Genomic DNA, 12,046 nt, shown 5'->3' on the forward strand with positions numbered 1-12,046 from the left:
GCATCCAGATGCAAAGTCAGGAACACAAGCTGCTGGCATTGCTGTGTTTCTGTATCTTGCTGCCTGAAGTCTTCTTGCTTTACTTCCCAACAAATAAAGCCTACGTCAGAAATTACACTAATTTACATATCTAATACTAATGACCCTCACTTTTTTTTTTTTTAATCCTTCCTAATTCCCTCACCCTTGTTAAAGTTTGGGTTTAATTTCTTCCCTTCCCACACTTCTGCTGTGTGTTGGCTTTAATTTCCCAGAAACACATCCTACCCATAGCATTGTAGCTGTGCGTTTGGGGAGATTTGGGAAGTTGACCTACAGCTTCTCAAGAAGAAAGTGCAGACTGGGCTTCAGCTTTGAAAACTCAGAGTAAAGGTATTCCAGAGCAAGAGTCTGCTTGCAGGATTCCTCTTCACTTTTCTCACTTAGCATACATTATTATAACAAAAATTGCCATGATGCTCTTTTTCCAGACACCTTCATCTGTACTGTGCAGCACCAAATGCCAAACAGGCAATTTTCAAGCACTGCAAAGGAAAGAAATAACTGTCCTATCCTAAATGACCACCTCGCAACTGCACAGGGAGAATCACAAACACAAGCCAGGACGATGTTCATGCAACACACCATGTTTTCAATGCTTCTGAAGTAATTGGCATTGACTGTCCTAAGAAAAGACGACTTAAATTAGAAAGAAAGTGGCTACTGTCTTGGAAAGCACAAAAATAATGGGTACGATCAGCACACCATATACAGAAACAACTCAAGAGCATATACTTGACCCACACGTATAGAATTACTGACTAATGCTCAATCACCATTTAATCCCAGCAGTGTGCTCACACATTGCTTGATAAAACTTCCCCAAATTAACACACATGCCATTACCTGGGCTAATCTTCCAATTTTCCATCAACTCAAGTAATTTTTACAGAGAGCGTCCTTTTTTTGACTGCTTGCTCTTTCTTACTAACTCATTTTTTTTCTCTGTCCGTATAAGCACTGAGATGTTAATGTGTGGAAGGATAAGCCTTTTATACCCGTTTTATATAAAAACGGGTGACAGAAACCTCAAATTCTGGCTGTCATTTAAAAAAAAGGTAATCATGCTGAAGGTGTTTTGTTTGTTTTGGTTGGTTGGTTTTTAGTTGTTTTCTTTTGTTGTTATTATTATTTTTTTTTTTTAAAGTGTTATAATGCTTCCTTGCCTTCACATTCTGGCTAAAATCGTAAGTAGAAATGACACAAGAAAGGGTGTTTTTTTAACACCATTAATTTTAAGCCAGAACAGAAGCAGGAAGCACAGGAAGTTTAACAGGAAAGCCAGTCAGTTTAATTTTATTGTTGGAAGCTACCCCAAAATATCTTTTAACATTTGAATACAGGAGAAATAAGAACCTTCAAAAACTAAGGCTCGTACCCACCAAAACCAGAGCTACATGTCAAGTGATGCTTTCATCAAGCCAAACTCTAACCAGCGTAACACCACATTCACCACATGTGTATGGATTCTGATGTGATGTTTTATTTAATAGAACCATAAAGCCTTGTTTCCTCAGGATAGGGAGCACACATTTTGAGATAAAAATGCCATTGTGGGTCAATAAAAAGTAACACAACTATCTCCGCAGCACTCATGAAAATTTGGACTACAGCACAGAGAAATGCTCGTAAAGCTGTATTTCAAAGCATGTGCTTTTCCGTCAGCTATCTAAAGATACCAAAGTCATAACGAGCAATTTTGGACCAGGGGATGGGAACCAGCACCGTGCTGGAAACCTGAGCTGAACACTCCCATTTTGCAGCTCTGAGTGTTCGCCAGCATCTGCCCGGTGCCCAGCTGTGCAGCCACATCTCACTGCACATCAGACCCACGCTCCAGAAATTTCAACTAATACAAGTTGAAATTAACCATGGAATTAACCACACGCTTTCATCGTTACTGATTAGTGTTAATTCTAAATAGAGGCTTTTTAGAAGTTAATAGTATATAGGCACATGTATATAAGAGGTGGACTAAAAATGAAAGGAAATAGAGTTCTCACATCTGAGTCACCAGAGTTGATGTATTTCTTGGCATAAAGCTAAGTAAAGACGGAAAAGGAAGAAGAAAGGCTTGAAAGATGAGGTTGGAACACACCCAAGCTTTCCATGTTTCTAAAGCAATTGACATTTACTGGCCAAAGACAAAAAATAAGTTAATCTCAGTTAAAACATTTATTTTAAATTATTATTTTTCATAGTTCTTAAATAACTAGTCACTAAGGCAAGACTCTGGACTACTTGCCTGAATTGCTCCTTATTCTTTGAGCTACCGCATTACACACACAATTATTCATACAGACATATTTTACAAGAAGAATTAAAAGCACAAATGAACCCATACTGGACTGGCTCTGGGAATACCACCAAGACCTGGCAATCAAGCCCAAATTTTTCTGGTCACTACATTAAAAGACCCTGGCCAACCACAACACACAGCGATTTTTGAGAGCAGCTTTGAGATTCGGTATTTCCTGAAGCGTTTTGAACAAGGTGTGCTTTGTGTTTCCTACCCAGTCAAGAGAGGATGGAAACAGGGATTACCACTTGTGCTTTCCCAGGTGATGAATGGGTAGAGGGATGCACACATACTAAACCCTGGTTAGGAAATCACCAGCAACAGTGAGAAAATAAAGGCTCAATGTGAGTAGCAGCAAAGGTTTGCAGCAGCCTGCCTCCCATGCCCTTGTGTTTTAAAGTATTTCATAGTTCAATGAACTGAAAGCAAGGATGGAGGAGTGAGACGTTAAGGGCAGTAACATCAGCAGCTGACATGCTGAAAGGCAATATCTGAAGGGACTGTCAGTTCTCAGAGAGAATTAAGCGATATGGATGGACAAGGAATAACAGCAGTGAAATTCAGTAGTGACAAATGCAAATTAATACACACCAAATGCAAACTTGTACATTTCGTTATAAAACCTCTTATGATTTTTAAATAAACCATTAACTCTAGAAAGGAACTTGGAATGGCTCAGCAGAAATCCATATTCAAGATGCAGCCATGGTTTAAAAGAACAAAAAAAATGAACCACAAATTCCATAGCCTTGCATGAACAGAACTGAGATAACGAATGATGTTATTCTAACTATTGTCGAAGACAATAGTGCAGGCTCTTCTAGAATACCATGCTGTGCTAGCCACCCCAACAGATGCTGCTAAAGCCAACGTGGTTTCAGGAATAGACAACGTGTCTGGCTCTGGAAATGGAAAAAGAAGTAAGGACCTTCTAAGGAAGATGCAGTGCCAAGATCCAGAAAGAAGACCATACAGTCAACCTTAAAATGCAAGCTTTTAGATCGGAGAGTCTGTGGCTTAGTGTTTGTTCACTGCGCAGCCCACTGGAGCCTCTGACACTCATAGAAGTGGGGAAGACACCCCACACAAACAGCACCCAAGAGCTGCTCAGAGCAAGTTAGCTTTGCTTTGAGTGCTGTCTGATCTCAGACTCACCTCTTACATAGCTCTAGAATACGGACTTCGATGATGCTTTAGTGCATCTCCTATCCATTGATTTGACAGACCTTTTTGGAAGCCATCTACCCCAGCCACAGAGCTCTCCTCCTCCTTTTGTTGCTCCACAGAAAAAGGACTCAACAGGACACTCCACATAAATTGCCCAAAGCTTAAATTGTTCTGAGAATTAGATATTAAGCATTGGAGAATGTACAGTTTCCTTAATGATTATCTCAGTAGTGCATGTGTTGCTAAAGACAACTCAACCCTTTCACCTCAGGAAGTATATATTTAGAGCCATGCGTGGGCAAAGATCTATTTTCTCAGAGAACTTAATGTCCTGGCTTGAAGTTTAGATAAATCAATACCCCATAGATTAAAGCACCTCACTGCCCTCTGAGAGCAAACCAGAAGAATTTATTTCCCACTGAAGAAAAATGAAGGCTTTATGCATTTCATAAGCTAGGGAAATACAATCAGCTCTGAACACAGAGAAAGTAATTAAGTTGTCTTTGGAGGCCACGAATTTAGCCATCGAGATTTGTTACGCTTCTGAAGCGAGCCTCGTGTCCTCGGGTTTCACCAGGCAGAGCAGCACAGCCATCAACCTCCAGCCTCCACTCCTCCAGGCTGCGAACCCTGCAGTTTTCCAGCTGCTGTCACTGCGGAGACACATGGAGCCGTCGGGAATTTGGGCCTATGCACGTCTCCTTCTAGGAAACTGTGACACCAGCTGACTAAAGCAAGGCTTAGTGGCAACTGCTTCAAAACAGTTTTTCTACCCAAAGGGATCACTACAGAGCCAGGATATACGAAAAACCTTACTTTGCATTATGCAGTATTTAACATTCATGTTAGGCCCAAGTATCTGCCTTCCTGTCCTAGGAGAGCAACCGTCACTGCTGTCCAAGTCCCTGCTTTTCCAGGCTGTTACCTTCTGAAGTGGGTAACCTCTTCCAGATCGTTCAAATCCCATCTTCTTCCCAGGATCTCCTTTTAAAAGTCCCCTTGACCTGAGACATCAGCTCAGGAAATGTAAGCCATTGGACTCTGGGTGGGCCTCCTCATTTTCTTGCATGACTAAAGACACAGTTATTATCTGAGTGCCAACTGCAAGATGACAACCAGGTCTTCTCACTCTCCTGTTACCAATTCCATTGAACTGAAGTCCTTCAGTATGATGAAAGCCACTCCATATTTTGGAAAAATGCTCAGTGGCTACCTTCCAATAATCCACCAAGCAGCGCTAAGACAATCCCTCGTGGGGGATGGAACATCAACAAGTAAATAATTCAACACCAATTATTTCAGTATAGATGCTAGAAGTGCAATGCCATCAACAAGACTGTTATGTACATAAAATAGTTTGCAATTTCCTTCCTTTTTTCCTGCATAACAGTGAATTACCAACACTCAACAGGTCTGCCTGGCTGGAAGACACAAGTGTCATCAGTGAAGGAGACAACTGAAAACCATCTGCTGTTTCCTCTAGAAGCTCATCAGCTCCAGTCACAGAAAGCACATCACCACTTGCTGCTCCCAGTTACACTCACCTCTTGGCAGTGTTAGATTTTAAGGCCAGGTTGGAGGTATCCCTGCCCACGGCAGAGGGGTTGCAATTTGATGAGCTTTAAGGTCCCTTCCAACACAAACCATTCCATAACTCTAAAGGAGAACATTTCAACGTGCCTGAAATCCCAGCCGTTGTAAGGACCTGAGGCACGGGCAGATCCCACTCCACTGCAGTGCCTCATTAGTCCTGTCCAGAAACAAACTATTTGCTCTTCCCACTACAGCAGGGTGACAGTGGCCCTTACACAGCTGTCTTGGGCAGAAGCTAGGGGTCAACGCTCCCATTCAGGCACCAGCCGTGCTGTGGAGGCAGGGCTCCATCAGAAACTAACAGCAGAGATCCCTGAGGTGTGCATGTGTGTACTAACCCAGTTCCAAAGTTAAAAACTGAGGACTTTTGCCAGTTTTGCCTGTATGCTTTACTCAATCAAAACAAAAATAACTTCCAGTGGGGATCCATTTATTATTCTCTCTGCTATCGTAATTGGGTAGCCTAACTCCTCAGCAGATTAATTATTCCAGTGATTCAATTGCACTGCAATACAAATAAAGATATCTGCATAAAGTAGGCTGCAAAGTACTAAAAATTAAGACCTAATTAATTATACATTTGTGCAGCATTGCCCTCTATTAGAGTTTAGAAGACTGAAGGCAACATGCTATTATACATCATGTGCTATTATTCACAGAAGTGTCTAAATTACAGAGTTTGGGAGATAGTAGTTACAAGCTTATTAAAAAGCCATTTAATTCACCATATAATACACAGACTCTGCTAGAGATTGAAATAGGAAACATAAAAGAAGCATCTGAATAGCAAGTCTCAATCAGAAATTATTTCTGCTGCCATAATGACAGCTTTTCCCTCCAGAATTTGGTTTCCCTTCTCATGCATAGACAGCAGGCGCTGGAGAAACGCTTCTGGAGTCTGATTCATGCACTTCACATCTACCTTCTTTAAAAAAAAATTTAAAAAGAAAAGCATGCTGAGTACAAACTGTGAGGGGAGTTCACAACTCCTCAGGCAGCTGATGTAAATCAGATAAGGACAAAGTTAAAGGATCTGAAGAAACCACATTTAGTCTGAATGCATAGACCAGAAACTACTGGGGAATGAGGTGGAAAAACACCTACATTGGAGAGAGCAGCGATACAGGTCAGGTTATTTTCGAAGCAGAGAATATCCCTGGATGTGCAAATAGTTAAATGTGGGGATAAAAGTCAATTCCATATGTGCAACCTATGCTATGGATGCTTTTGGCACAGCTTGCTCACACACAAATGAAGGTGCTGAGTAGCTGTCAATCACATGGCCCTTAATAAGTCCCTGCCGATTCTAGAAGCCCAGCTATTGCCTTTTGTATTTCTTTCCCATCCTTTTTGCCTTGTGACTAATTGATTACAAGCTCCACTAGCACTGGAATTTGTTCAGCTTGGTGGCACACTGGGCAGGAGGGGAGCTCTGGGGATGGGTTTCAGCTGAGTGGCCAGCCCTGGGCCAGGTGGCAGCATCCTGCCGGTCCCACCTCCAGCAGAGCAGGGCTGGGGACCGATGCCAGAGCCTGATGGGCTCCCCAGACATGTGCATGCCTCCCCTGGCCCTGCACGGACCACTGACTTCTAAATTAAACCATTCCCGTCCTGCGAACGCAAACTCCCAAAAGGCAAATTCAAGGTTTTATGCACTCAGCATTTCTGAAGCCCTTTAATGTCAGAAATAGCTTTCTGAACACTCCCTTCCTTTCCTCTCAAAGGACTTCACACAGCATCAGGAAGAGTGAAGAAAACTTCCTCTTGGAATTTGAAGTATTTTTAAATGTAAATACATAATCAAAACGGGCTCAAAATATTTAAAAGAATTCCTAAACTGTGGTTTGATTCATGTGAAGGGATTTATGTGCCTTTATCACAGAAACCGCAGCTGCTAAGTTAAAACAGTATCTAACATTCCATTTTTCCTCTCATCATTATTCCTTCAGCAGCAATTCAGACTTATCACAGCGTATCTTTTATCTTAACAGTTGATAAGATTTTCAGAAGTACAAATTTATACAACTTATGTTTGAGCTAAGAAGGCTACTACCATCTTCACGTCCAAGACGGATTAAACCGCAGCTGCCCCACCACTGCACAACACAAAAGTGACATAAGCAACACCCTTCCCAAATTGCTAATCACTCAGTATACATGCCCTCAGTTAGCAGCCCCAAGCAGAAAGGAGTCCCGCTCCACAATCTGCTTTTATACAGGCCATATATATTTTGTAACAGTAAGAGGTGGCACTGAATTCATCACTATCTGCAATGCATATATATTTGTATTTATCATATACATATTTATAAACTATAAATGTGTCTCATGAGTCTGCTATTATACTAAATTACATTTTGGCTTCACCTCCTCCTGCACTTCCTAGGTGCTGTGCAACTATCCCTGCCAAGTTTGGCCAAAAAAAGTGGAAATGGGTAACAGGAGTTGTACCACTTTCATCACGTTCTACTCTGCTCTAACAACATACACATTATTGTTCGTTTCTTTTCTCCACATATTCTTTCTGCTTGTTCTCAGTGATGTGCAATAAAAGCTCTTGAAAAGAAGCAGCATGAATATAAAATTATATTTAGCCTGAATGTGGTCTTTGAAGGTTTCCAAACCTGCCTTTTTTTGGATTCAACTACTAACTCTTGGAAGAGCTAACAGCAGCACCTTCCTTGTATCCTTGCAGATGAGATGGACATAACTACTGCTGTTCTGCTGTTGCCTAAACCTTTGCCTTAAAACCTCAAGTCTGGTTTCTCTGTAGAAAAAAAAAAAAAAAAAAAAAAAAAAAGGAAAAAAACACCACTACCCTCTTCCCCCCCCCCAAAAAAAAAAGTCTGGAGAAAAAAAGTCTAAAAATTCCCTTCCAAATTGTTTGCCCTTGTTTTGACCTGTCTTACTGTAAATTAATTTAAAACTATGAGTGCAGTTGTCGAGGCATGAAAAAAACCACCTGAACTGAACTTTTCCATTAAGGAGAGGAAAGAGCTCTGGAACCAAGTAGCTGAATATCAATGCTTTTAAAGAACTGAACAGGAAACTTATGAAATGCAGCCCTTAGCCACAAACATTGTTTTGTTCTCATTTAAGCATACTGATGCATCACAGCTTTGACCAAACTTTTAACTGCACATATTTTAGGGAATCAGGCAAGTCTCAAAAGCACCTAACTTACATTTCCAAGAAAATCTTCCCGTTTCAACTTGGAGAGCCCCAGCTCAGCAGAGTGCCAGAAGCAGTCCTCCAGAACAGTGCAGCTGCTTGAGTTGCAAACAAGCTGGTGGGCTTTGCCTTCCGCTCTGACCAAAGTGATCACTGAAGGGGAAAAAGAAAAAAACACTTATGATTAAACATTTAATGATTAAACACTTGATTAAACACAAAATGATTAAACACTTAAACAACTTCAAGCAGGGCCTAGACAGCTCTTTCTGTTGGTGACTCCAGGTCACTTATGAAGTCTTTTCTCATCTTAAAGAGAAAGATTCTCTACAAAAAAAAGGGATGAACTGCAAGTAACCAGCCAGACAAATTTCAGTTGTGCCAACTCCTGGATGTCAGACCACATCCATGGATATATCCACCAACGTGCAAGTTATCATCTACACGACCAGCAGCTGCCATTTCTAACAGCAATGCTGGCACCCACAGCACTTACAGCTTCCATCTGAAAGCCAAAACTGAAGCCAGGTTAACAGATCAAACTACCACCCAGGTAACTGTGGAAGGGGGGTGTGCACAGCACCACAAAAAGCATCCTTGGCAGCAGCCAGGCAGGAGCTGAGACAGGAATTCACCCCTCCAAGGTTCTGAAGGGATGGAGGTGGAGAAATCTCCCCAGAGGCTATGGAAAATGAAGCCGTGGGACGCCTACATCTCCCATCCCGCTGTGACTCAGGAAGAAAAGGCAGATGCATATTGAGCTTACCGCCGACTGCACAGCATTACTCAAGCCGCCTCCCAAAACGCATCAGCGCAGTTACCAACTATTTAATATATGCAGGAATCCTGGCATAAACCAGACATTAGAGCACGTCTTGAATTCCCCAGCACCACCAACATCCACAGGCCCTCTCGTGATGAAACACAATTACACAGTTACGTGGGGAACTGGAGACGGGCACCTTCGTGGCACAACCCCCAACACCCATGTTGTTCTGATGTCTCATAAGGTGAAACACAGTTGCCTTCACAACATAAGTATTGGTCATTTTTAATATTATCTCTCACTCTTTTTTAATATTATGTTAAAAGTGTTTGACAATAAAGTGTTTTCCTAAATATAAAACTTTCCCCAAACAACACTAAGAATACAAGGTAGGCAGTTGGATACAACCAGATGAATTAAGAAAGAAAATCAAAGGGCATTTAATAGCAAGCTTGAATTATTTGTTTTTACAAAAACATTAAAAAAAATCAGAACATCAGCCACACTGAACTTTCCTATGCACTTCACCTTGGAGGGGGAAAAAAAAAGGTGCAGCTGGAAAGCCTTTATTAATATTTTCCTACACTTGTGCTCACGCAGGGACACGAGCAGTGCTGCAAAAGGTTACCCATGGCAAGGGAGATGTTCCATCATGATCACAGTCAAAAGGTATGTCTGCACAGAAAAGAATACTCTGCAGGTTTAAGTTTTCCTTGGCAGGGAGCACAATCTGCAGGGGGAGATGGAGGAGAGAAGTTTATGGCCCAACCCTCCAGGAAAGGCTGAACGAGAGCCAAATGGCACACGTGCTGGTGCCTCCTCTGCTCTGTGCCACCTCTTCCATGACTCTGCCCATGTTTAATCGTGTACAGAGCCATCAGTAACCTTCCCCAGCTGTGCTGCTGCTTTCCACGCAAAGCCACGTGGCTTCTGAATGCTGCTCTGCATCAACTGCTGCAGTCAGTAAGCAGACGCTGGGCACTTGAGTCCAAATACAGCCATCCTCCTCCACAGAGCACTAGAGCCCTTTTCGGAAAAAAAAAAACAAAAAAAAACCTAAGAGTCAATAAATCTTTGGCTTCCAGTAATTTTGCCTCATGTTCTGCAGTTTCTTTATGGCAAGAAGACACACTACTTGTCAAAGCTAACGAGAAAATATTTGCAACCGAAGAGTATCCTGACCTCAATCCTTCAGCAGCCTAATTCAGCCCCCAGACACACAGTTTGACTTAGCTCTTGGATACACATCAATTTTAAAGAAGTACCAGCTGAGCCATTAGGCCTAAAAGCACACATCTGAAAAACAATATCCTCAAACTACAAAGGTCACCCTGTCTGCCAGGAGAGGCTGTCCAAAAGGCGCTCCAACCCGGCTGGTGCTCAGGCACCGTCAGCCCACAGCCAAACCAAGACCCTGATGCTGCCTCACGAGCTAAGTAAAATGAACAAAGTCGTTTTCTGGCAGGTAAAAACATCTTCCCAGACCATCAAAATCCCTGTGGTAACTGAATAGCAGCATCCTAAACCGTTCAGACCCATAGGTCTGAGGATATTGGAGACAACATCTCTTACAGAATTAAGCAGGAGGGCGGCTCAAACTGACCTCCAAACACTGCTCCTAGGACTACTCATCCTTCCCCGGTGCTATGTTTAAAGATAAAATCACTTGCACAGAAGTAGGGCTGTGCTGACATTTAAAAATCAAGGAAGGAAGATTATGTGTGTTATTTATATATTTATTTATTACGACAGACAACTATAAAGCACAAGCTAAGCCTGAAACCCAATGGGGCTTCAGGTTACTCACAGTCTACTTTAGTTCACAGTCAAATACACCATTTAATTAATAGAAACGTATGAGGTAACCGCCTGCGTTTAATGTCCTGTTACTATAATCACATAAGCAGTCAAGTCCTTCCTCAAGTCTTTGCGTTGAAGCAAGCAGGGAAAAGCCAGAGCTCTACCAACGCCTTGTGAATCCACCTCACGGCAAGGTATGAGAGGCCACATCGGAAGCTGCATCCTCAGCCTGGGAAAATATGGAGCCACAGGCAGTCCAAAGACCAAATATTTGGATTATAGACACCTTATATATAGACCTTGACATATACAGACGTATAGAGAGAGCCCTTACACATAGGCCTTTGGGTTATAGACTTATAGAGACTTTAATCTTTGGATTATAGGCCTTATAGAGGTCCTTCCCTTTCCCAGGCCGAGTAAAGCAGCCCAAGTTACCCTGAATGCTGCTTCCAAAGCCCATTAGCACAGTCTAGCTTCAACCAGCTTTCCGGGATCCTGAGCATAGCAGGGTACTGTGCTACTTTGTGAAGAGAAAGTGTGATAAACCAAGGCAAACTGAGGCAAAGCCGGAAAGGAAACTGGGGAAGACCTGAGAAAACATGAGACGAGAAAGCTCAGAGCATCTCTCCCTGAAAAGCTGGGTACCACTTGGGCCAAAGCCAATGAACGTGTTCAGTACGAGGAGCTGCCTTCACACAGAATCTCAAATCATCCTTCTCACTATCAATATTATTCACTTCTTCCTAGACGAGACCCCAGCAGCACGCTACATAGCGGCTCGATACATCGCCATGCCTACAAACATCTCGCTGAATACCAGCAAGATTAACACGTCTTCTGCACGTTCCTAACTTCTGGTTGCCAAAGCTCTTGTGAAGATATCCCAGCACGAGTCCTCCTCCAGCCAAGGCGGCTCCTTTGCTCTTCAGCCTCCTCTTTCCCCTTTAACCAGGCCTTTCATCACCTTAGCACCCGTGGCTCAGCGTTTTCCTCTTCATGCCATAACAAATGTTTCCTTATAGACCAGATAAACGTAACACACTTAACCCAACTCACAGCTCAAGGTACAAAGAAATAAAAGTCATTTACTCTGGCACAGCCTCGCTATGGATAAACTTATGTTGCAATTTTTCCCATTTCCCTTCATGTTTTTAGTTATTCTTTCCTTCGATATTTGTTTTAAAACTTTACATATTACAAGACTGTTT

At 42.3% G+C, this 12,046-nt stretch overlaps 1 protein-coding gene across 17 annotated transcripts in view; it reads right to left on the minus strand.

Annotated features, from left to right (window-relative positions):
• The window catches only part of APBB2 (amyloid beta precursor protein binding family B member 2), a 159,618-nt gene that overhangs the window by 136,085 nt on the left and 11,487 nt on the right, over positions 1 to 12,046 (minus strand). For all 17 annotated transcript variants that reach the window (XM_084516510.1, XM_084516503.1, XM_084516506.1 and 14 more), the window contains exon 2: positions 8,283 to 8,422. The gene's annotated coding sequence lies outside the window, so the exon portion shown is untranslated. The remainder of the gene's footprint in view (positions 1 to 8,282; positions 8,423 to 12,046) is intronic.

Source organism: Aythya ferina (assembly GCF_964211825.1).
Source record: "Aythya ferina genome assembly, chromosome: 4".
Taxonomy (NCBI): Eukaryota; Metazoa; Chordata; class Aves; order Anseriformes; family Anatidae; genus Aythya; species Aythya ferina.